Here is a 26,253-nt window from a genome sequence, read left to right on the forward strand (position 1 = left end):
ACAGTCAAAGATTTAGGTATAAGTTTTCCTGACACCAAATTATTTATAATAGTGAAAGGAAAAAAGCCACAGAAATAACCCAATGTCCCACAAAAGGAGATTGGTGAAATGAAGTCTGGTAGAGTCATAATCCCATGGCATACCATTCAGCTGTTAAAAATGATAGGGAAGTGTTTGATGGCATGAATAGATGTACAATGACATGAAAAAAAATATATAAACAAGTATATAAACTAAGATATGATTTGTAGATATAAAAGTTCAGATGAATTTATACCAAGATATTACAACTACTAGTCATCTTTTAGTGTGAGAGGAAGGGTATTTAATTCCTTCCTTCTTCCTACCTTCTTTCCTTCCTTTCATCCTTCCTTTCTTTCTTTCTAAAAAATCTGAGTAGTCCAAAATTTTATAGTGAACATTTGGGCTACTTTTAAAGTATCCTAAGTGGTATATGCGCGCGTGCATGCACGTGCGCACACACACACACACATTTTGGTTTAACGCCCTAATGCGGTCAGAAAGAATCCCAGTTTGTAGCCTCCACAGTGCATGAGGCTCCCACTACATGCCAAAGGCTACACACTTCTCGCTGCCACTTGCTCCCCATCACTTATCGCAGAAACGCTCATGGTCGGGGCCAAGTTCTATAGCAGAACCAAAATCAGAAGCCCAGACGATGGGCCAGGAGCTGGTCTGGTCAGTAGAGTCCTTGAACCCAAGACTGATGTGACAAATCTTTTGTCCAAAGCTACAGGAGAATCCTAAGTTGGGGGAGTTTATAGTGTTGATTCCAATGGGATGCAGAGTCCAGAACCAAAGAGGGAGGTGGAAGTAGGTTACCAAACTGAGAAGCTTGCAACCAATATCAAATACTGAAGTATTTCTGATGAGCTTCTCTCTCAACTTGTCTCATTTTGTACATGTTTAAGGCAATATATTGAACCAGAGAACAGTGAGCCACAGAGATGAACAGGAAGTCGTGGAGGTGCAAGAGGAGAGCTATTTGTGAGAACTATTTGAAACAGGGGTTGTCCATGGCCTGAATTTCAGCTGCCCCATGGTGCGTGGTGCACAGTCCATGTTTAATTGACCAAGGATGGGGCAAACTCTTTGTTGTTACCCCAAACATCTTCTCCAATATTTTCTACGATGTGGGGCCCGTGTGGTTGAACTCTTGAGGTGACCAAGGCTGAGGCATTTTGTTCTTGCTGCTGTTATAATTAAGGAGGGAGCCTCTCCATGTCCCAGGGAGAAGATACAGTTTCGGCTGTACCATCATAAACAGTTGGTTAAAGCGGGATGGTGTGGGTGCAGAAATAGTAGAAGGAATAGTTGAGATTTCTGAATTTCTTCTTATCAAGTTCCTTTCTCAGATGCTGGGCAGCAAAATAGAAGGGCATCAAAGGAGTTCAACTGCCTTCAGCACTGTGGCCCAAGAAGAGAGCTGGCCTGGCTTTAATGAAGGACCACTCGAGGCATCTCTTCAACCTCAGAACAAGAATTTTCTCCTTCTGTTTTCATTTTGGTAAATGTAGAGATAAGGAGCGTACAAAATATACCCTCACTGGTGAACGTTTAGTTCCAGCATTCTTGGAGAATGCATAGCATATATATTCATCCTGTTATTCAGATTTCAAAGTATGTCATCATCTCTACTCCACTCATCTTCTCAATATCCTTAGAAAGCAAGAAAGGGTTTATTACACTTATTTTAAAGATGAAAAATCTGAGATGTAGAGAAGATAACAGAAGCTTAAAAATCTCATGTTAAATAAATAACAGAGCTACATCAAGAGGTCTGCCTTGTGGCCATCTGCTTCACAGCTTCATCTAGAAGTCAGCATTGCATGGATGTCCCCATGACATGCAGACACTTAAAAAAATAAAATGAAATGAACTCCAAAACGTCACAGACCAACTCATTTCTACTTTCAACAAGTAAGCCTTTTGTCTGAGACCGAGAAGAGCCCAGCCTATGAAGCAAAATGAGGCAGCCCCTACCAGTGAACTCTATCACAAGGCCATCGCACTCCCCCGTGGAGCCTGCACCCTGGGAGGAAGTCGACGGGTGGGGGCGGGGGCAGGGAATCCAAGTAGCTTCTGATGCAGAGCCAGTGATTTGCTAAGATGGAGCTTGCAGCACGCAGGTTGCTTACGAATATTCAATTGGAAAGAAGTTGAGCTAATCAGGCTGGGATCTCATTAGCTTCCATTAGTGCAGCTGGAGCTTGAACACCCCAGGAAGGATCAATCCAAACCAGAGGCAGCAAAGGAAGCACCCAGAGGCACCCAGGGGCAGTGGGCTCTGTCTGGCCCAGGGGAGGTAAGCCTTGGGGTCTGCTTAGCAGAAGAGGTTGGGTTCGCCAACTGTTAACTGGGATAACAGCTTGGCACACTGGCCTGCAGAGTACCTATGATGATTTCATAGAAGCCAAGGACGAAGAGAATATTGGAAGACCCACCTCAGCCATATACGAAATCAAAGCCCCGATTTTAAGCTCCACGCTCCTCGGTGTGGTGTTCAAGGCCCATTGGGCCCCCATCTGGCCTCATCTCCTACTATGGCCCTCCCTCCTTGTACTTTAAGTTCCTACCCTATCAGTCAACTGTCCCTTCCTTGGACACATCCTACACTCTGCCTCTTTCCCTTCCCTAACACCTTTGTTCTTGCAGCTTCCTTCCCCATCTTTTTTTTCTTTGAAATTGTGCTAGAATACTCATAACATAAAATTTGCCATCTTTACTTTTAAGAGTACGGTTCAGCAGTGTTAAGTACATTCACATCTATGTGCAACCAGTCTCCAAAACTTTTTCATCTTCCAAAATGGAAACTCTGTCCCCATTGAATGACAGCTCCCACCCCCAGCCCCTGACACCTGTCATTCTACTTTCTGTCTCTAAGAATTTGATGCTAAGGGTGCCTTAAGTAAGTGAAGCATACAAGATTTGTTGTTTGTGACTGTCATAATGTCCTCGAGTTTCATCCATGTTGTAGCGTGGGTCAGAGTTTCCTTCCTTTTTAAGGCTGAATAATATTCCATTGAGTGGATAGAGCACACTTTGTTTATCCATTCCCATCTTTTTCCCCTCTCAAAATCTGACTGTACCGTCAAAGCTTGAAACCCAGGGTACCTCCTTCATGAAGCTTTCCTCAAGACCCTCAGTTACAGCTAGTCATTTACAAAGATCTTTTGAGCATTTGTTCTGTACCAGGCACTGTGCTAGGCAGGGACACAAGGATGAGCAGCCATGGTCTCTCTTTCATTCTCCACCAAAGCCCAGTTTCCTGGCACATTGCTCAGGAATGACTCCGTGACAGCCCTGACTGTCCATGTTCACGACACACCATGCTGCCTTGAGGTCTGCTTGAAGGTTTCCACATTAGTCATCTCCCTCGTAAGCTCCTGAGGACCTGGGCCACATCTTCTCTCAGCATCCCCAGTACCCAGCACACTATATGGAACATGTGAAATGATCAACAAACATTTGTTCAAATAGGGTTAAATTTGCACCCGTTGGAAGGCAGGGCTTCTTGACTTCTAAGTGACTGACTAATGACACAACAAGGTAGAAGGCGGTGCCCACCTCATTGCTAGAGCTGTTTCCTGATCCAGGTGCAGAGCCACAGGCTCAGAGTGCAAGTCCCCAACAGTGGAATGGGAGACTTTATAAAGTTTTGTCACCTTCGCCTCCCGCTGTCACGTGCACAGGAGACACAGTGGCTCGGTTTGCCCTGTAACAGCTAACAACAGTAGCAGCTAAGATGTCCCAGGCTCTTTCCACATTCCAGGCTTTCTAAACGCTTTCCATAGACCCAGTGAATCCTTACAACAAACCCACGAGATAGGTTTTATCGAGGATAAATAGTTATTATCCCCATTTCACAAATGATGAAACTGAGGTACAGAGAGGCCCATGTCTATAAAGGAAATTAAGTGACACCAGACTTGCCAGAGATTTGCCTGCAAACCTAGGTGGGCAGACACTTCATTCTATACTGTTCTGACACCGGCATGTTGCTTGGCAAGATTTGGTGTAGATTACATTCAGCAGAACTCATTGGAGAATCTCTTTAAAACATTAGAAGGGGGCCTCCCTGGTGTCAGGGATCTGTTTTCTGTTTTGGCTTCTTCAGTGTCTTGCATCTCATCTGGATTCTGAATTTCCTTAGGTCCAAGGCATGTCAACTTGATTGAAAAGAGGTATCAAGAACTAAGAACTTCTCTTGACTGAAAGGTGTGGGGCGGATGTGGTGGGCAGGGGAAATGAAAAGAAACAGAAAATTGTTTCAGTTGCCATTTATAATAACCTAGACCCAATCTTCCGCTTTAGTAAGAAGATCTCAGGAGCAATTTGTTAGAGTTTGACCAGCAGACTGACTGGTGGGGGGGAGGAGCATTAACACTGCCTCTCTCCCCCTCTCCCCACCAGGCCTGAATTAATCTCTCCTGCCTGTTTGGCTAAGCAGCGAGGGAGGGATGCCGAGAATGCATGCCTGGGGCGCAGGAGGGACCGATGGAAGGCAAGGTGGGTGCAAGGGGGGGGGGGGGGAGGCGGGGAGGCACTGCCTGCGGTGGTTGAGGTTGCGAGGGGCCTGGGTGGGGGAACTTTAGGGCAGGAACCAAACGAATGGCCTAGAAGAGAGGGGGTGGCTTGGGCTGTGGGAAGCGATAGGACGAAGGAAAGCCAGAGAGATGGTTATTGTTCAGAGAACAAGGAGACTGGTTTGACTAGACTGCAGGGTTTAAGTGGGGGATACAGTTGGGCTTTTTCTGGTAACGCATGGACCGCCACGGAAAACTTTGAAAAGGAGGGCAAGGTACAGTTTTTGGAAGATTCCAATGGTAGAAGTGTGTCTGACAGGCTGGAAGGAGGAGAGTCAGTGTGACCACCAGGGGCTTGTGGGGTTGGTTTTATGTTTCAACTTGGGTAGGCCACGGAATCCAGTTATTCAATCAAACATTGGTGTTTCTCTGAAGGTATTTTGTCATCGCAATTAATTGTCCACAACCAGCTGACTTTAAGTAAAGGAGATAATGGGAGACAATCTGAGTGGGCCTGATTCAATCAGTTGAATTTTCCCGGAAGAAGTTCTGCCTGTGGGCTGGAGCGTCAGCCCTTCCTGACGGCCGCACTGTGGACTGCGCGCTGCCTTGCTGACCCCTGCAAACTCGTAAGCCAATCCCTTGCAATAAATCCCCACTCCGTATCTCCTACTGTGCTTGTCTCTCTGGGTGAACCCTAACTGATACAAGGACAGACCACTGGTACGGTTTGGACTAGGCAAGAGGAGGCTTGACCAGAAGTAGAGATGGGAGAGGGGAAAGCAAAGACCAAAAGGACTCGGATGGCCTGAAGGTATAGGGGGGCAAGAGAAAAGTTGGGGGCAGCAGAACAGTGATGATCTGGAGAAACAAGGTATGGACCTGGGCTCCCGCCCTCCATCTTCCACTAATTATGCAAGTAACGCAATCTCCCTGGGTCTCCAAAAGATGCCAGGTTGAACTAGTATCTGCAAGATATCTTCCAGCTGTAATATCCTATGATTCTATATCCTAGCCAATTCTCTACAAGAGTGTCCTCATCTTCAGTCAAAAGTGCGTCTTTGCTTCTGAACGAAGTATGTTTTCTTGCCCCTAGAAGAGTGATTCAGTGATTACAGCGTCAATGGTTCTCTTCCTAAGTATCCAGGGCTTAAAACAAAGGAAGGGACCGAGGGAAGACTTCGCGGGATCCTAAAACAGCAACGTGGGTTGATCAGCTGGTAGAGGAGCTGGAAGAACAGCCATGACAAGTATAGCAAAAAGGACTCTGGCGATACTAATAATAATATTTACTGAAGGCTTACTATATACCAAACACTATTCTAAGTGCTTAAACAGGCATTAACTCATTCAAACTTCACAATAACTCCAATATATACCCAATCTACAGAGGAGGAAACTGACGTTTCCTGAGGCTGAATGAGTCACTTAACTTCGCTAAGGTCACACAGCTAGTAGGAGTGGAGGAGATGGAATTCGAGCTGAGACCAGAGCCCACCCTTCTACCTTGTATGCTGGCCTTTTATTTATCCCAGACCTGCTGGGAGTGAGTACTGGGAAGATGACAGAGGAAGCTATGGGCCAGGAGAGGCAGCCGTGGGAATCTCCCAGCACAACACAGACAACGTGGAGAGTTCAATGAGAAAGGCCTCTTTCCTCGGATTCCTGCCACCCCAATACACAAAACTGCTGAATGTGGGCGAGTCTCTCTGTGCCACCCTCCTGTCTGTGCATCCCAAGGGCCATACACACGCCCGTCTTCTGCAGAATCTGCTCCAATCGGAACACAGTTCAGGTGTTCCAAGCACGGCTCCATGATTTTTTGGTTGGAAAGCAGGGCCCTGAAACTGGTAAGGAGGTTTCCTACAGCTGCTGAGGCTGCATTCATTGCAGCTGGCAGCACTTTCTGACTCTCAGTGAAAGCTGTGGAGGGAGGGGGGCTTCGTGTGGAGGAGCGCGTAGGGGCTTTAACTTCGAGGATGATGAACAGTGGTTGGGGTCCTGCATGCCTTCGACCTGCAGTTGCTGAGAGTATTTCCCACCGCTTTTCATTACGTTCCCTGTCTGATCACAGCACCATTCATTCAGCCAGCATTTGGAGACACAGACTGTGCATCGCTGCTAGTTGCCATGGCAGAGTTGGAGTCGGAGGGTAGGTCCTGCCCTTCGGGAGTTCCAGCTCCAGCTCAGAAGGGAGGAGAGCCACCTGGGTGATGACATCTGGTTGAAGTCCAGGGAGATGTCTGCCCTGCCAGCCTCACAGTGGACCAAGGGAAAAAAACTGTGTCACCCTGGATTGTCCAGTTAAGCGTCAATTGTTTCTCAAATGCACGTGGTCCTCTCCACGGCACCCGGTCCAGGCCTTTATCCTCTCTAATGGGTACCCGGGCTTCCACTCTTATCCCATCAAATTCACCGTCCTCTCAGGTACCAGCAAGATGTATTTCACACTCCAGTCTGACCAGGTCCTTTCCCTGCTTGCCCCGAGATCCTCTCCAGCATCGCCTCCCACCTCCATACACGAAACATTTTCACCTCCAGCAACTCCAAACTGCTTCTTTCTCGACCTTGTATCTTGTTCATAGAATGCCTCCTGCCTTTTGCTTGATTAACTCCACTTCTCAATTATAGACTTAGCTCAGGTGTCATCTCCTCCAGGAAGGCTTACTTGATTACAAAATAGGACACTAACCCCCCCCTCCCTGCCAGGCTCCGTGAGACTTCTGTGCTCCGGGCGCTTCTCTGCAGGAACAGCTCTGTGGGGCCACCTGATTGTTCTGTAATGATGGTTTTCTAGGCTCATCTCTCCCGCTGGACCTCAGCTCACTGAGGCCAGGGACTGTCTGAGCTCTGAGCTTAATCCAGGACCTGACACAAACGGCGAAGTAAGAGGAGTCAGAAGGCACTGGTGAAGGCAGAACCACCAACAGGCCATAGGAAACCTGGGATTCTGACCTGGAATTGATCACATCTGCATACCCTGACTCCATGCCTCAGTTTCCCCACTGGGGAAGCATGGGGGCTGGGGAAGCACTAGCAAGAAGAATCTAAGTTACTCTGGAGGCAGCCGCTTCCATTCATTAGCATTTGCAAAGGGCTCTGAGCGCTGCAGATGGAAGCGGCTCCGGCAGGCAGCTTGTGAGGACTAAAAATAGAGTTGTGTAGCACCTTCTCGGCAGAGAGCTCAGAAAAGGGTGGAAGGGGGAGAAAACAGGTAGCCAGCGGTGGAAGAAGCTGACCGAGTCCTAGAGGGTAGCATGCACTGCGGTAAACTACCGCGGGAGACGCTGTGCCACCGCGCAGCGCCGCTCTACCTGACCCCCAGCACGCGCCATCTGTCTGGGAAGGTCAGGGGCAGGCGGAGTGTCCGGAGGCAGGGGACAGACTGTGGCCTTTTCGTGGTCTGAGGACGGGACTGCTGCCCCCTGATGAGCTATCTTCACAGCAGCCGGCGGGTGGGGAGGCGCGGCGGGCGCCCTGGGCGGGTGGGCAGGTATCACAGCGACAAAGGCGACAGGCAGGGCCCCCGCGGAGTCTGAGGCCGCGTCGCCGGGGGTGGGCAGCCAGGCGGAGGCCCGGTTCGCTAGGGGGTGGGGGTAGAGAGCGCGGCTGGGGCGGGACGAGGAAGAACCGCAGGGGGAGGGGAGAGGGGCCCACGTTCTCTGTGACTCAGGTCTGACTCAATGCCATTTCTGAAACAGCCTGGGGGGCGGGGGAAGGTGTTTTTTCGAAATGACAAAACAACTCCGTGCTCAGGGCAGCTCTGGAAGAGCGGCGGGAGGATGGGAATCACCCCGGGTCTGCCTCCAGCGAGGCTCCCGGCTGCCAACCCACGGGCGGCGGCGGGACCCTCGGCTCCTGCCCTCCCCCATTTGCGGCCGGGCGGGGCGGGGCGCCGGGGTCCCCCACCGCGAGGTGCCGCGCGCCGCCACCCCCGGCCGCGCGGGGAAGGAGCCTCCGGGAAGAGCTAAAAAGGGAAGGCGCTGCCGCGGTGCAGCCGCCGCCGCCGCCGCCGCCGCCGGGGAGGGAATTCCCTCCGCCCGGGCGCGCGCGGCCCCCCGCCCCCGCCCCATCCTGCTCGGAGAAGAAGCGGATTCTGCCGGAGAGTAGGAGGCAAAGGAAGACTCAGTTCTAGCCACCCCCTCCCCGCACGGATCCCAGAGAAAAGGCGAGAGGATTCCCCACCGGATCTGGCGGGCGGAAGGACGGGGCCCGGGGAAGGAGCAGGGCGGCTCCTCATGGGCCCGGGACTGGGGTGGGGACCCCTGCGCAGCGGCCGTCGCCCCGCTGCTCTCCGCGCTCAGCGCCCCAACACCCCCACTCCGACTCGGGACGCGCTCCCCAGGCTGGACCCGGCTCCCGGAGTGCTGCCGGGGCCCCGGGGCCGCGCCCCCGCCTCCCCCCAGCTGAGGGCGTCGGCTCCAGGCCTGTGCCCATTCGGAGCCGGAGAGGAGCCCCGTGAAATTAGGAAATAACTTCACTTGCAAAGTTTTACGGTTTGCAGAGCAGGTCCACAAAATCGGCTTGCTTGTCTCACAGTGACCCCGGCGTCGCCATTTGACAAATGATGGGATGGGGGCCTCGGAAAACTGAATTTATTGTCTCGCTTTAGCTAATCCGGGTAAGAGACAAGGTCATGAACACAAATCTCTGGTCCTGTGTTTCAGGAACTTTCATCTGATTCCTGGCCTCAGTCATTAGGGTCTTGCACGCATTTGACGTTTTGGGGTGTTTGTTATATACGAGCAAGATGCTGAAGGCAGAGAGATGAACACGTCACTTTCTGACCTCAAGAAACTCACAGTTGAGTGAGACAGAGAGAATACAGAATTATAGATTAAAACTCGGTGTAAACCACACTCTTCTAAACACGGACACGGATACCCTAACTTCCCCAGGTCTCAGGACTGTAGTGGTGCCGCCAGGATTTGAACCCAGACAGTCTGACTCCAGAGCCCACCCACACATAACCACTCCGCTAAACTGCCCCCTTTTTGGCCTAACTGTATAGCCTTAAGTGGGGGGAGGGAGCAGAGCATAAAATAGTACAGTATGCTTCCAATTAGAATACATATAAACAAAGAAAAAAAAAAAGGCCAGAAGAATATATGTCAAAATGATGGGTGATTTTTGTTTTCTTCATTTTTTCATAATCTCCATATTTTCTGCACTGAACATGAATTTTATCATAACAAAAAAAGCAATAGATGCTATTAAAGTAAAGCTTGAATGCAAAGCTTCCAAAACTGCTGATCTTGAGTTTGCCTTGACGGAAGAGGGGGAGTCGGTCAATCAGAAAGCCTGGGGAGGGCACCCAAGGGAGAGAACTGTGGACCCCAGGGGTGCAAAGGCAGGGTAAGACCGAGGCCAGCTGTGGACACTGCAGAGAGGTCTGTCTGTGATAGGAGTGAGGAGGGGAAAGAGTGTGGAAGAGGAGGCCTAAATCGCATTTCGTGGGAAGCCCCTCAAATAGAGAATTCCAAACCCCTAACATTATCCTGAAGCCTGAGGGGTTGATTCCCTTGGGGATCTCAGAGAGCAGTCCAGCGGTGCGCTGGGGTTCCTGAAGGTTGTTATTGTGTCATAAATCTTTTTCTGTCTTGGGAGGCAAAAAGGCTGGGTGTAGGACATTAGACTCCATTAACATAGTTGGGTCAGAAGGTGCCACAGTGCTGGGTGGTAATCACCGAGGATGGGCTGTTCCCTGCACATTTTCATTAATCTGGTCCCATTTCATAACTCGGTTTTACTCTTGCTCAGATCTGAGCCTGCCAAGACAGTCCATCAATAACCCTCCACTTGCGCCATGCTGCCCATCTCTCTGAGGTCCCTGGGCACACCAGTTCTAATATCAGCCTCGGCTTATTAAAGCACTAGATTTTCAGGTTGTGGATGGCAGGTCTCCGCATCCAGCAGGGCCTTCCCAAAGTGCCCTGGTTCCCCTTTCCCTGCTGGAAAACCCGGACAAAGGCCAGTTCGCTGCTCTTCCCTGACCCAACCCCAGCCCTTTCAGACACGACCCTGAACCTCCGGGCCCCGCCCTGAGAGCTGCAGCTTCAGTGCACAGGAGGCAGAGATGCAGCCTCTCTGCAGATTCCGAGCTCCAGGCTGGAAATAGAGGGGCCTTTGCTCACGTCATTGCATGAAATTCACCATCTGCCACTTGAAAAAGAGAGAATCAGGGATGTTTAATGTGAAAACACGGCTCTTGCTTGGGCAGTTGACTGTATTTCAGGGTGAGGGCCACAGCTGGCATGTTAACCCTGGGACCCAGGTTACAATATTAGGGATTTGGCTTAATATTGGTCTACTACGTGGTGAGTGCGTAGTCATAGCTCTCCTCCCCTTAAACAGCTAGGTCTGTGCGTGTACAGACCACAGACAGCAGGGCCAGCCCACCCTGAACCCATGCCGGGTTGATCTGGCTGCTTGACAGGTGGCTGGGGGCTGAGCCAAGGGAGCATGGAGAGCTCAAGTGACTGTCCCTGCAGGTGGCGGGCCCCCCTCAGGCTTCCTTCTCTTCCACACCTGCCTTGTAGGTGGATGGGACTATGAGGAGCCCTTGTGATAATCTTCAACAATCTGGAGTGTCTGTTTTACTGTTGCTGGAGACGGGAAAGCACGGCTTCTTCGTAGTGAGCAGCTAAGGTGTTGGGGTTGCCTCTCGTGAGACAGTCTCTTTAGTGTACGTTTTGGTAGCGTGGATTCCTTCACCTGCCTTCAAGCCTCAAGGGAGGCCGGAAGGAGCTGCCTTCCCGTGGGAGTGTCTGTTTTCTGCGTTGCCCTCCTGAGCTGCTCCAACTGCCCAGTGATCGCTGGACAGAGGTGGGAGGGCGGAATGTGGTTGTATTCTTCTTTCCCTTCCCCACAGCACTCGGCCCAGTCTTAGACGCAAACGCCCCTGAATTCCAAACCCACCATTCCAACAGCCTACCTGATGTCTCACCAAGATGTCCATCAGCGCAAGACAGAGCTCCCGACCTCTGCCCCGACCCTGCCACCTGGAAACCTGCTCTTCTCCATCGCAGCTCATTACATCCTTCCAATGGCTCAGGTCCAAAGTCTTGGTCTCATTTATGATTCTCCTTCTTCTCACCCCCACATTGAATCCATTGGGAAATCCTTTTCCTGATCACTCCTCTACTCCACTCCAGCCACGTTGGCCTCCTTGCAATTCCTCAGACACACCAGGCACACTCCTGCCTCGTAGCCTTGCACTGACCGGCCCCTCTACCTGGTCTCTCTTCTCTCTGGCATCTTCTTTGCTTACATGTCCCTTTCTGCCTGAAGCTCGCCCTGCCACCCTGTCTAGATGGCAAGCTCCCCCGTGCCAGTACCTCCAGTCTCCCTTCTTCCCCTCAGTTTTTTTCACCCTGAACCTACTTCTAGAAATCTGTGAAATATGCTTCTGTATGTTTTTCAGTATGTGTCTCTATGTTTATTTTTTACTATAAGTCTTCCCTCCCGGAGGTGAGCTCCATGAGTCTCAGAGCTCTGCGTTTTTGCTCACTGATGCATCCCTAGGGCTTTGAACTGTGCTTGGCCCAACCTCAGTCTGTAAGGTGCGAATAAACGTGGTGTTTGAGGTGAATGGTGGTCCCAGGCCCACACATCTCTCCAGGAAGCCCTGTGCCTTCACAGCTGGTCTGGCTTCTTTGCGGCAGACCCACTGGACGCATAGGACGAGGGAACTAAATTGAGTGGAGTCGAGAACGAGAAGACAAGTCACAGACTTGGAGAAAATCTTTGCAAAAGACCTATCTGATAAAGGACTGGTATTCAAAATCTACAGAGAACTCTTAAAACTCAACCATGAGAAAACGAACAACCCAATTAAAAGACGGGCAAAAGACCTGAACAGACACCTCACCAAAAAAGATATACACATGGCAAATAAACATATGAAAAGATGCGCAAGTCCTATATCATTACAGAATTGCAAATTAAAACAACAATGAGATACCACCACACACCTATTAGAATGGCCGAAATATAGAACACTGACAAGATCAAATCCTTGGTGAGCATGTGGAACAACGGGAACTCTCAGACATTGCCGGTGGGAATGCAAAATGGGACAGCCACTTTGGAAGACAGTTTGGCAGTTTCTCATAAAACTAAACATACCTTTACCATACAATCCAGCAATTGTGCTCCTTGGTATTTACCCAAAGGAGTTGAAAATTTATGTCCATGCAAAAAGCCGGGACGTGCCAGGACCACGTGTGAGTTTTACTTTAGGATGGAGGAAAGGAAAAAAGTCGAAAGCCTTTTTTAAAATGCATTGGAAAATGGAGAGGCAGAAAAGTATTTCCCTTACTGTGGACGAAGGCATTGCCTCCAAAGGCTTCAGTCTCCCTGAGCATTTAGTCAACAGCTACTTTGCTTTCCTGGCCAAGACTGGTTTTGTTCCTGATTTCTGACTTCCAGGTTCTTTTTACGAGATTAGGAACGATTAGACACAGCAAGGGGAGAATTCCTGTAGGCAAAGGTAAATTACAGCTGAAGCTGAGCGAGGTTTCACCAAAATCATCCTTCCCTGGGCGGCTGTGAAGAGAAAGGGCCGGGACAACCTCCCCAAGCTGGTACGGTTCCCGGAGAGGCTGTGCCTCCCTTATTCTTCCCAAACCCATTGTAGTCTTAGCTATATCCTCCTTCTTTCTCTTCGTCATCAGCCGTAGAGGAAAGGATGAAAAGGAAAGTTGTCTTAGGAGACAACTGTACAGTTTCCCGTTGAGGTTAAGTTCACAATGTAGCATGTACAGTAAACCCGCTAAGAGAGCTGCAGATTGAATGTATTATGCTTGGTGCGACGTCATCGTGGCCCACATACCCGGTCTTCCCAAATTTTATTCTTGAGAAAGTAGCGCTGTCTTTAACACATTGACACTCGTTTTAATTCCCAGGGATGAGGTCACCTGCAGCCTGAGGGGTGCCTGTGGAATGGGGAGGGGAAGTCTCAGATCTTGACCTTGGGTGTGTTAGGGGAGTCTTAGGGGTCCGCCTGGTGAGTGAGCTTCAGGGTTGTAGAGTTTTGATCCTCTCTGGGCTGCCCCCAGCTACCTGATCACCACATTCGTCCCTCCCTGGGGACAGCTCAGCTTGCTAAGTAAATGGAGGAAAAGTCACACCCAGCCAAGAACTGCAGGTCTTGCTGTCTCGGTCCCCTTAACCAGCTCTGTGGGTTTGGAGCCCATCCTGTGGCTGCGACTGCGGGGGAAGCATGCAGGCCACCGGAACACAGCTGCCAGGAGCATGGACGCTGTGCATCTCAGGAGCGGAAGGAATTTCAATTAAAGGAAAATAAGGTCAGGACAGGGGAAAGGAAAAGAAATCAAAAGCCCCCTTTTAAGTACCTGGGAAAGCGAAGAGGCAAAAAATTATTTCAATTACTATGAAAATGTATTTTATTAGAAGATGGGGATTCATCGACACTCAAAAGCCTGAAGAGCAATATCCATCACTATAATACCCCCCATCTCCATGAAGGGAGAATGAGTTATTACACCAGAAGATGAATGTTTTTGCCGTTCAGTTAGCTGCATCTGTTAAAAAAGAAATAGTTACAAACTTGCTCTGGATCCCGGACTGCTTCCCCTGAAAGCTGCCTCTTCCTAGACCCCACCCTCTGTATCTTCAAGGATCTTAGCCCCTCCCGCTTTCACATTTCTATGACATATGAGAAGTCGGGAGTAAGAAAGGAAAAAACCCAGCAAATTAAATGCAAACCAGAGTTTTTTTATTATTAAAAAAACCCCAGTTGCTAGAGTTCCATTGTTGCAGGGTGCTACAATGTAACTGCGGTGCATTCTTATGTATAACAGCTTTTCTTCCGCGCCCGTGGCAGCCTCAATAACGCGGCACTTCTGTTCTGCATGAATAAATATGTATAAAATGTAATGCTGCAAAGAAATAAAATCCGATAACTGAAAGATACCGTTTCTGAGATTCTGGGAGCAACACGAGGCACCAGCTTTTCTGATTCTTTGGTGTTTATGTGAGGAGCCATTGAGATGATAATGTAGAATTTATTATTTTTCTTTCCAGGGGCAACTCATTTTCGTTGTTCATCAGGGCTCTAAGAAATGGAGGTTTTGGTGGTCTGTCTCCCCATTTTGTTTTCCAGGTGGGGTCTATGGCTGCTTCCCTGCTTCCCCCTTCAGGCCATATACCCATCACCTCTAAATCTTTTCCTTCACTGTCTTGGGAGTGAACCTTGTTGGTGAAATAATGGATCTACCCCTGGGAGCCAGCTGTGTGCAGCCTTTTCGCCAGTCAGACTCGAGTGCTGGATTCTTAGGTTCCTCTGAGCCCTGAGCGAGGGCCCTGGCTAACGTGCACAATTCCCTGCTCACCAAAGCTGACTCCACCCTTTTCTCTCCCTAGTCAGGAAATCATATAGGGTATTCTTTTAGTAATAATCCTAAATATGAGCCAATTGTCGTTTTTTTAAAAGAGGAAACTGCTTACACACTTTGACATTTTCTTGACTGTAGCCCAGTCCTGGAAGCCACTCACGGTCACTCTTGACTTGCTCCTCTGCCGTCTGAGGGCTGAAGCTGGCAATGATTAGGGGCCGGGTTGTCTGGTTCCAGCCCCTAAGGCCCTCTCAGGCAGGCCCCAGCCTGCCTTTCCCCTCATCTCGAATTCTCACTGTCCTGACACTTGTGAAGTCTCATGCTCTGCTTCAAGATCCCTCCTGGCTCTCCAGATCTTCTTGTCATTGCATTGACCCCTCCCTCCACCTGGAACGCTCTTTCCAACCTTTCTAGACTTGGTCTTCTTGGCTTTCAAGATTCAGCTCAAATGTCCTCTCTTCTGTAACCGCTTCTCTTATTATCGTGCACCTCCTTATGCATCCTATACATCCTATAGTAATGCGTCTGCCGCCTCTTTCTGCCAAGTTCCTCCAGGGCAGAGACTGTCTTATGACTTTCTGCATCAGCAGCACACAGCATCTGTGGTGAAGTTCAGCCGGTGTTTGTGGAAGCATTGAGTTGACGAATTTCCCAGAACACACGGTATCCAGCTCCCCTTCAGCTCCCCAGGCTTTGTCTTTAGGCCTCGTTCCAGGAAAGAGATTGCATGAGATTACCTGGGAGCACTTGAAAAGCCCGAAACTCAGGAAGGAGGTCACCATGCAGTGAGGACGGTGTCCATGCAGTGGCCACAGGCCGGCTCTCCCTCAGCTCCCAGCACAGGGGCGGTCACACACAAGCTTCACTGATGACGGTGTGGCTACAGGGCCGGGACTGTGTGCATAGGCAGCACTTGAAGTATACAAATTACCAGTTAGTGAATGAGTTAGGAATTGTCTCCTCCGCTATTTAAACAAAGCTACTTCTCCCGTGGGAAATCAGTTTTCACGGAGCAAAGCCAATACCTCATTTGGTCAGCAAGAAAATGTAAGCAAATTTCAGTGATGTTAAGAGTAGAAAGGAAGACTGAGCTTTGAGGGATCTTCTCCTTCAGCCGCTGTGTGACCTTGTACCAGTTATTTAACTTCTCTTATCTTTAAAATGGGGATAATGGTAGTACGTCCTTCACACGGTCCTTGTGAGGACCTAAAGGTAAGTTGCATAGCCTGTGTCTGGAACCCAGGAGCCCTCCATAAACATTGGCTATTTGAATTATGCTTGGGGTTTCAGGGATTTTTTTTTCTGCCCTGATCCTTATATCAAGTGGATATCATGTTTTGGGCTTTTTTCTCCCCAAACTGGGCTCTCCTAATAGAAAGCAGCTGAGCAGTGACCAGGCTCTGTGATACTGTATGCTGGGTGGGAATCCTTGCATCGAGCCCCTCAGCGTCGGGGGTAAGTTTTCTGAGCCACTTAGCCCTTTTGGCGGCCCCCAAAACATTTTCCACTCCCTCCCCAGCCCTGGATGTATGGGGACCTTGGAATAAGGGGACTGTTCCTGTGTAACGACCATTGATTCCAGAGGTGCCCTTCTTGACTAAGAATCAAAACCCGAGGGACAACAGGAAGCTCCTCTGAGCCCACAGGGCTGACTGGTCACCCTGGGACTTTCGCGCCCCCAAGTTCAGGTTTCATTGCCCTTACTTCAATGGCCAACACAAGCCAGGCGCTGTGTTCCTGTGCACGGCCAGCCAGAGCTGGGAGGCGCTTGTGACAAGCCCATTGCCACACTACTGGAGAGCCAGGCTGGGGAGAGAGGAGAGGCCACCGATCCAGATGTGGTGCCAGGAAGCCCGGAGGCTGACAGCCTGTAGACACATGTCAGGGTGGCAGCAAGGGGCTCCCCAGCCCGGCTCAGTGCGCTCAGGTCCAGGTAGCCCGCCCACCCCACCTCCCAGTCCTGTTACGAAACCTGCTGGGGACAACCGCACATGTGGGCAGCTGGGGGCTTTCCCAAATTGACAACAGCTTCTCGATGTTGCTCCGTGGAACATGAGCTGCTTACATAAACACTGCCTCAGAGACACCTGCAGTGTGGGACGCACCGAGTGGGGGAGAGGCAGAAGATACAGGGTGAGAGGACAGCTCCCCCGCCCTATGCAGAGCGCACATTCATCCATCCATCCATGGCGCATGTGCACAGGCTCTGTCACCAGCTCAGTAGTAATGGTGGGGAGGATGGGAGGAAGAAGGCAGTACAATCCAAAGGACTCGTCCCCAGCCCCCCATCTCCTCCCACACTCCCCTCCAAACAAGACTTGGCTGAGGAAGGAAACTCTTGAGGTCTCCAGAGCTACTCTAGGCTGGGGGTTTGCAGGCGAGCCCATCACAGGTACAGGAGGCTGACTGCACAAGCCACTCCTGGGAGGGTTGAGGTGGGGCTGAGGGTGCTGAGGGAGGAGGGGGCCAAGTTCCTGGAATGGAAGGTTAGAGAATACTGTAGTAAGAGGAGAGGTGGGGGCCTCTACTTGAAGCCTATACCGGAGGTCAAATGCACACGGAAACCGTGGGAGAGACTGGAGGGTTGTGGGTGTTCAGAGAGAGGGCTCCGAGACGTGGCAGAACTGGGGGAACCACAGAACGCTCCTGGCTCAGGGTTGCACTTTCGCGTATTTCCGCTCCTCAGTTTACCCGACGCACCACACCAAATTAGTGAGCTTTCTGCCAGAGGCTGAGGCTCTGAGTCATTGGTCACTCAATTCTGATCACAAAGGAGACAGGAAAGTGCACGGCGCTCCTGGAGCCAGAGCCAGCCCAGAAGAGGGTCTCCCGCCTCCCTTTTCTGGGCTGCTCTTCACTCCTGGCCAGCCCTGAGCGGAGAAGGAACTAACAGAGAGCATCCCCGGCTTCATCCGAGGAGGCTTGGAGCTCAGGGACCAGAGCAGCAAACTGAACCCCAGGCTCCGCTGGAAGCCCGGGGAAAAATATGCTTCTTTTCAAAGTAGCCTTCTCTTTAACTGTGGTCATCACAGCCCAGCCACATGGGTAGAGGCTGTAAGGGGCATTTAGAAGAATGTTGGTCTGGTTTCTTGTCAGAGAGAAATGGGTGAGAGCAAGAGCTACAAGTCATGGTTCTTGTTCCCAACTCGGTGGGGCTGTGGCGCATCCACAGCATCTCCTCGGTGGACTTGATCTCTTGGGGCAGAAAGAGGATGGGCCCTTCCCCATGGGAAATGCTTGGCTACAGCTAATGTTCCATCATGACCTTACTACAGCTGCTTGTGCCACAAGGCAGGCAGCCACACAGCGAGAGTGTGGGTCTCTGGGAAGGCGCTCAACGCATTTTCCTGCGATGTGTCTGCTCCCGGCTGTGAAGCCCACTAGACTGGGAGCGCCCCAGAGGCAGGACTGGACCTGGGACATCCTTGTGCTCCCAAGCCTAGCACTGGGCCTGGCACATCCAAGGCACTCAATAAGTGTGTCACGGACACACGAAGCATTTAGTAGCAGAGATGAGGTTAAAACCCAGGGGGGAGAGAGACCGGCTGTCACAGGCAGGTCAACTGCACGCAGCATGGAAACATGTGGGCAGAACCTTGCGACTATCGAGTTCTCATTTTTTGGTTTACAGAAGAGAAATCTGAGGTCCTGAGAGGTTAAGCCACATACTCAATCCCACACAGCTAACTGGGGGCAGGCCCAGGACTACCACCGTGTGTCCTCCTGTTGCCCCGTGCGGGTGCGGGAGGGCAGTGAGCACGGCAGGGGTGCTTCCCGCCCGGGGAGGTGTGATTCCTGGCCTTGGGTACAGAGCTGCACGAGTCAACACACACCTGCAGCAACAATGGTTATGTCCGAAATCTAAGCATTGATTGAAGGAAGTTTTAATTACCAGAATCTCTTCATCCTCCCCTACAAGAAAAGAAAAAATATTTTCTGGTATATTTATCTCATCATAAAATATGGTAAAATTCTATATCACACAAAGGACCATGTTGCATTTGCTTAAAATGGAGTGCTAAATGCCATTTTTTTGTTTCTGCAGCTGAAAATATTGTTCAGATTGCTGTATGCACTTGAGTTTGGCTGCAGAGCAGAATAGCTGGACCCAGACTTGGGCCTGAGAAAGGAGCTGAGGGGGTGAATGTGGCCAGCTGGCAACAGGGCTGCACTCCTCCCTCCGGACTCTGGGGCCTGCGCCCAGAAGACAGCAGATAATGGGGAGGGGATGACAGAGCAAGGAGCACGGGCCTGTGGGCCTCTGGGAAGACTCAGCTGAGGGAAGAGAAGTCCTGAGCCCTGTCGGTGAGTGCCAGTGTGACCCTGGCCACTTCAGCTACTGCCCCTGCCCAGCTACTTCACAGGGTTTTTGTGAGAGTCAAATGACCCGTGAACTTATTTGGAGAGGATCAAATGGCTATGTAAATGTGAGGTGTTGTTATTCTGGAAGGAACGTGCTGATGGGGCTGTGGATGGCTACCCTGGAGTTTAACTGGAAAAGTTGTTCAAACCGCTCCTCAGCCTGCTGTGTTCCACTTTATGCTTGGGCTAACCTCTCTGCCGCAAGAGTTATCTGTGCATTTGTTTTGTTCCTGAGACTGAGGTCCTTTAAGAGCAGTCTCGGTGCCTGCCACACAGCAGGTGCCTGCCAGCTCTAGGAGACATCTCGGGATGGCCTGTGCCCTTGTCCCCACCCATGCTTTTCACACTCAGTTCCAGGGGGCTCTCCCTACTTGCTCTTCCTCCCTTCTCGTCATGTCAGAGAGACCAGGGACTGGAAGAGGCCTTGCTCCTGTTCTGTGGTCTCCAGTGCGCCAGGCAGAGATGGGGTGTGGGATGCCCAAGGTGGAGCAGTGAGAGAGAGAATGAGCCCGATGGGACTCTGGGGGCGCAGAGCCCAAGCCCCAGCCCCTGCTCAAAGCAAGAGGGTTCCCTGCCCCACCGAGAGTTTACGTGGGCCCCGAGACTGTGATGGATGGATCCCCACAGGGAAAGGGAGGCGTGGGGCCTGCACCTGCCTGCTCTCACTCAGGTCCACCCCTCACCCTTCCTGTTCTGCTTTGTATAGGGGACTGACCCCTGCAGGCTGAGTGTCCAGACTTCCCATATCATTGGGATTTAGTCTGGATTGGGTCATTGAGAGGCATGGCAGATTAGAGGGCAAGAGTTAGGGAGAAGCTGGGATATTTCACCCCTCCTTCTGGGTCCCGGACAGGGTCTCCAGCCTTGGCTGTGTCTATGAGGCCCTATGGGGCTCCAGCATCCCCAGGGACGCCCCCCGCCCCTGGACTCTGGGCACTCCACATGGTCCTCCCCTGGTCCCTGCAGCCTGGCGGAGGTGGCAGCTTCCTGCTGTTGCTAGTTTTGGGTTGCCTCCCTCCCCACTTTGTTTCTCAGTCCTCTCCTCGTCTGCGTAGCCAGTTCTCTGCACTAGATCGCCTCTGTTTTCAGTACAAAGAGTGGTTTCTGTTGACCTGTTTGGAGCTCGGTGGTGGTTCCCTGAGTCTTCAGGGAGGCAGAACTGTCAGACTAGTGCTCTCTACAGCTATTGCATTTTTTCATTCACTTTCTCTCGTCTGTCCCCCTCCTTCCACTAGCTGAGAGCTCTCTGAGCGCAGCGGCCTGACTGTCTCATTCACGGGTTTGCATCCTCAGCGCCTAGAGCCATGCTGGGCGTCAAAGTATTTGTTGAATGAAGGAATAAGTGAAACCTCTTTAGTTTCAGACAGAGTTCTCCCCATGTGGCAACACCTTTCCTTTGGGGTTCATTCTCCCTCTTTGGGGGTTACCCGTCTTGGAATTAATATCAGTTGCTGCTTGGGACACACTCCATCAAGTCCTTTTTGGATGATCCTGCCGACGACAGAGGGAGGTGGCAGAGTAGAGTAGGAATGAGGTTTAGGGCTTGAGGCCTGGCTCTGTTACTCGCTGCTTGTGTGACTGCCAGAAAATGACTTAACCTCTCTAAGCCTCAGTTTCCCCAGCTGTAAAATGGTGCTTAGAGTGACATTCCATTCTAGGGTTGTTGTAAGAATTAAACACAGTGATACGTGTGAAAGCCTGGTCACCCTGCAGCTGTGGAATTCCTGTTATTCCCATCATCGTCATCATCATCATCATCGTCGTCATCATCGTCATCACTGGGAGAGTCTCGGCTCCACAGGATGAATGAAGGAGGAGGGCTGAAGAGACTTGGGCAGCTTCTCTGGTGTTGTGGCTGTCACTGGTTTTATGTGAGGATTAGAGACCCCCATCTCCTTAGCTTCTCCCCATCTTTTCCCCCAATTTTTCAGAGAAATGAAGCATTTAGAACTGGGGTGAATCTTACTTGTTTTCAAGGAAGGAAACTGAAACCCAGAAATGTGAAGCAGCCTTGACATGGCTGCACAGCCTGTTACTGGTGGAACTGAGATGCATAGGATTTCTGAGTCACACCCTCAGACAACCCTGGTGACGTGGCTGTGCTGTCCACACCCGGCGGCCCCCAAGTGGGGAGAGACAGAGAGAAGATTGGCAGTGGCTCCCCGGTCGAAGGGTGGTGGAAGCCTTCCCTTCCTGATGCCACAGCTGTAGGACTGCGGTGGTGTTGGGGAATATACCACGGCTCTGTGTCATGTACGGATGACGATGTCACCATGCCCTGTTTTCACCAGGGGTCTGGGGCAAGGGCCAGGGGAGGCCTCAAACCTTCAGGAAAGGGAAGGTAGCTGATGGCAGGGGCTATGAAAGTGTGCTAATTGTGTCTGTCCATGCTGTATTCTGATGCTTTGACGTCTTGGGGTCTCACTGACCCTGGGGAGACAGCTCCTCCCAGGCTACCCGACTCCTGCTAGCCGTTTATACACTAACAGACCAGGCCAGAGTCTTTGCCCCCAGCCTCCTCCTTTATGGCCTGCACACTCCAGGCCACTATACCCCTGCCCCCATCACCCCAGGGCCAGGCACCAGATGACTCGGGACAGACCCTATGCCCCAGAGCCTGCTGATGTTATTCACATCATCCAATCCTAAACCTGCTCACCCTGCCTCACCCACTCCATCCTGGGAAACCACACAAAGGCTTTTGCCCATGTTTTCCCTCTCCTCTGCCCCCGACTGACCCTGGTGCTTCCCCGTGTGGCCCTGCGTGGCCCGCTGTGCCTCCTGTTTCTAAGGATCTGTGAGTATAGACTTCCTTCTTCATGACAGTCATTTCTGCGTCTGTGTGTCTCACCACACCTGATTCAGACAAACCCTGGGCACCCTTAAAACAATGGAGGCATCTGTACAGAGCAGGGATTATGACGCTAGTTAGAGATTCAGAAATTCAGGACCTGGAAGGATCCTTATCACACCCTTAATTATATCCTTGATCCAAACCCTTTCTGATGTAGGAACAGCCCCTAAGAGCCAGTAGGGAGTCCCTTTGCCCTGTCACGTTGAGACTGGTCTGAATACTCACTGGTGTCTGCTCTCGGGCACACCCCTTAACACACTCAGATTACTCGCCCAACACTGTATGCTGGAAAGCTGACACCAGCAACTTGGCTGCAAGAGCTGTGGCCGGGTCTCGGACTCCCACCCATGCATTCCTCTCCTGCGAAGCTTGTATCTGCATGCTTTAAAAAAAGTTGAGCTGAAGATGGCACAAAATTAGTTCCTTCGACAGACAAATTTGCTCCTGAAACACTCTGCCAACCTGCTAATGAGTCGTCTTGAACCTTGCGCGGTGTTACCTCTAATTTTGCAGCCTGCTAGGATTTGAGTTCTGTGGACAGCCTCGCATTTGGTTGGGAATTATAGGCTGAATTGCTGCTCACTCCTATTATTGTGCTGTCAATCTTGTATTAGCACATTATAATATGGTACACTGAATGCATCTGTTCTGTATATCACAGGGCCTCATTGTCATTTGTTGAATCATTTCGTCTTATATGATTGTTAAGCAATTATTTCATCTCGGGCGGCTTAAACTTTGATTACTGTGTACTATTTACGGGGAACACAAAAAGAGGGGGAAAACTCCACATCAGCTGGTTTCACCAGTTCTCAGGTCTAGTGTTCACAAACATTTACGTTGAAGTGCAAAGAGTCCCTGACAGCTGGACACATGTCCTTGAATGCGAGAAGGGAGCTGGGGAAGGGAATTGAGTAGACATATCTTGGTTCAAGGGCTGAAGAGTTAGCAAGTTTGGAGGCAAATTGAAGAGGCATGTAGAAAATGTCCCTCTGTTTCCCGTCGCTGGCATTCCCATCTCTTGCTCCCACACTGCAGAGAGGGCTCACACACAGATCTCAAAATGAATACGAAATGCGCCTGGTTCGACCACCTAGTTAGAAGCAGTTATGAAGGTTGAAGAGCTGCTGTCTGAGAAGCGGTGCCCAGATCTATGAGGTAGGCTCTCCTAATTAACAAGACGAGGAAGAGTGGGAAGTTGCTGAAGCTACCTGGCAGGGCCTAGAGCCCGCTGTCACTACCATGGTTGATATCGTTTCCTTCTTAGCAGAGCCTATTATAATGTCAGGACATGCGTTCTCCAGTCCCGGGGGAGGGGGAGCGCACTGGCTATTAGGTGGAAGCAACTGCACGACACGACTAAGGCTCTGGGAGGGAGGTTAATCAGGGAAGAGCCAATCGATGAGATTCACTCAGTTCACAGCTGTTGAGAACGCCAGGAGAGGGGAAAAGGGAGAAGATCAGCATCCATTCCGAGGGTCAGCATCTGTCTCCTTGACTTGGACACCCCCAAGGCCTCAGGTGCTCTCTGATTTCCTTCTCTCCTCTGAGCATGTTTCTCACTTGTCCTCAGCCTTCATGTGACCAGTTCAATCCCATACCATCTCCATACTCTCCCAATGTCCTCTCCTTAATTTTCCTGCATTGTCCTATATGAATTTTTGCCTCCATGTCTTGGCTCGTCCTGTTCCCCCTGCCCTGCCTGAAAAGGCTTTCCCTCTTCTCTCTGCTTGTGCGAGTCCCATGCATCCTTCAAGGTGTGGCCAGGACTACCTCTTCCAGAAAGCCCCACTCTGCAGTGCATCTGTCTGGAGTCACAAAGGCATTCACTGTCAGATAATCATCAGGTTACGTCTAATGCAGAGCTCACTGCACTCTCCCCAATGAAGCGTGCACTCCTTGGGAGTGAGGATGGACTATCTCTCTGTGCACGTGGGGGCGCATTTGGCAATGCGAGTGGAGACTGAGATAAAAGCAGAAATAGATACTCCCTGGGCCTGGAAGACGCGCACCAGCCTTACTTGATCTAGTCAATAAGATTGCCCTTATTTATCGAGAGCTTATGAATGCTGCATACTTTAACAAATCATCTCATTTAATCTTTCCAACAGTGCTGTGCGGCAATTTCTCGTTTCTCTCTTTTATAGATGAGAAACTGAGGCTTAGTGAGTTTAGGTGACTTGCTCAGGGTCATACAGAGAGTACAGGGCTGAACCAGAATTCAAACCCAGGTCTGGCTAACGCCATCCTCCCTTTTCCTCAGAGATCAAACACAAAAGTCAGGTTGGCACTGGTCTTTTCCATGAGATGAGCACTGAGCTCAGTTACTCTGGCTGCCAGGCTGCTGTGGGTTCGCTTCCCCAGCCCCAGGCACGTGACACAACTGTGAGTCTGCTCTATTCTCCCAGGAAGCTGGCTCTTGCCTTTTTGCTGAACTCTCTAGTCTTAGGGTAAAAGAACAAAGCAAAACTCTGAAGATGCCCAGCTTAGAAGGACAGTCCACAGGCCTTGTCCCCACCTCCTGGCTTTTGCAGTAATCGCTGCTATTGAAGCTGCTCTGGCAAACGTCGCCAGGCACATGGCCGGGATGCACAAGTGGGGGAACACCTGGGTTTGGGAATTGCCTTTCGTGCCAGCTTAAGGGTCACTCCAAGAATCTGTCTCGTTACTTCCTAGTCACACACTGTATAAGGAATCGATTTACCCATCTCTTCCTAGAGTCAGGCTCACTTCTCTTCTGTGATCTTTAAACATAATAAACATGAATTTACAGGTTAAGGAGGGAACTAACAATTTGTCGATTCCCTCACTCATTTATCAATCATTTCTTCAATGACAGAACCCTTACCGGACAACTGCTGCCTCTGCTGCAGATTAGCGCTCAGCTGGGAGCCAGCCCTGTCCGCTTCTGCTCTTCCCAGGTGGACAACAGAGCGTGATCAGAAGCAGCCACCACTGTGAGTGCCGGCACAGCACCCAGCTGCTCAGGAGTGAGGAAGCTTTCCCGGCTCCTGACCAATGATCTGGTACATCCCCCTGATCTGCCTGCAAGTCGCCACATTTCTGGAATAGGCAAAAGACAACTCCTTCTGAGATCAGTGGCTGGGCAGGGCACTGGCCACTCTGGTCCAGTCCTCCAAATTCCCTCTCCCTCAGCCGGGAGCAACAGGGACAGTGACAGCCATCTGAGATGGCGGGCCACCTGGCTGAGAACCTGGGGGATGGGGGGTGCTGGGGGCCACAGCACAGCCCTGGGCACACAGGAGCAGAGTGGGGAGCTCCTCAGGCCGGGGCAGAGTTAGTAGTGCTGTCAGCTGTGGCAGGGGTCTGTGGGAGATGTAGAGGGCACTGGGGGAGGGCCAGGGCGCATCCCCGAAAGTGCTGCTCAAGTCAGGGGGAGTAAACTTGGGGGGATTGTTAGTCTAACTGACTCGTCTTTCCTTATTTTATTCTGTGTGATTTGTATTTCTTTGTAATCCTCCCATGTTGTTGGGCCCTCGGGAAACTCCTAATATATTTTTATAATACTTTACCAAATGAAGTTTTATGGTGTTCTCTAACTATAACACTTTACATTTTCTTTTTTTTGTTTGGTGAGGAAGATTGGCCCTGAGCTAACATCTATTGCCAATCCTCCTGTTTTTGCTTGAGGAAGATTGTTGCCGAGCTAACATCTGTGCCAGTCTTCCTCTGTTTTGTAAGTGGGATGCCACCACAGTGTGGCTTGATGAGTGGCGTGTAGGTCTGTGACTGGGATCTGAACCTGCAAACCCTGGGCCGCCCAAGTGGAGCATGTGACTCAACCATTATGCCGCTGGGCCGGCCCCTACATTTTATTTTCCTAAAAGAAGAATCTCTAAAATATCTCTAAAGGATGTGCACACACACAGATTGGTAACAGTGGTTGCTTCGGAGGCGGGGAACTGAGTGGGAAGACTAAATTTTCACGATGACCCTTACATGCCTGCTAACTCAAAAACTTTCATAATAACAACAACAATGAAAAGAGAGTTCGTGCTCTCAGTTTAATTGCTTTCTACTTCTTTATATTTAATTGTCTTTCCCATGCAGTACAACTACGACCGACACTTCTAAAAGGATGAGCTACAGAAGAACAGCGGTCTTGGCCCCT

At 50.7% G+C, this 26,253-nt stretch overlaps 1 protein-coding gene and 1 long non-coding RNA gene across 2 annotated transcripts in view; one reads left to right on the plus strand and one right to left on the minus strand.

Annotated features, from left to right (window-relative positions):
- PEBP4 (phosphatidylethanolamine binding protein 4) overlaps positions 1-26,253 on the minus strand; it is a 186,328-nt gene that overhangs the window by 126,288 nt on the left and 33,787 nt on the right.
- LOC139082022 (uncharacterized) lies at positions 4,334-7,190 on the plus strand. The gene is made up of 2 exons (XR_011537675.1): positions 4,334-4,530; positions 4,983-7,190. It is a non-coding gene; the product is annotated as an uncharacterized lncRNA (long non-coding RNA).

The sequence above is a fragment of the Equus przewalskii genome, chromosome 2, assembly GCF_037783145.1.
Source record: "Equus przewalskii isolate Varuska chromosome 2, EquPr2, whole genome shotgun sequence".
NCBI lineage: Eukaryota > Metazoa > Chordata > Mammalia > Perissodactyla > Equidae > Equus > Equus przewalskii.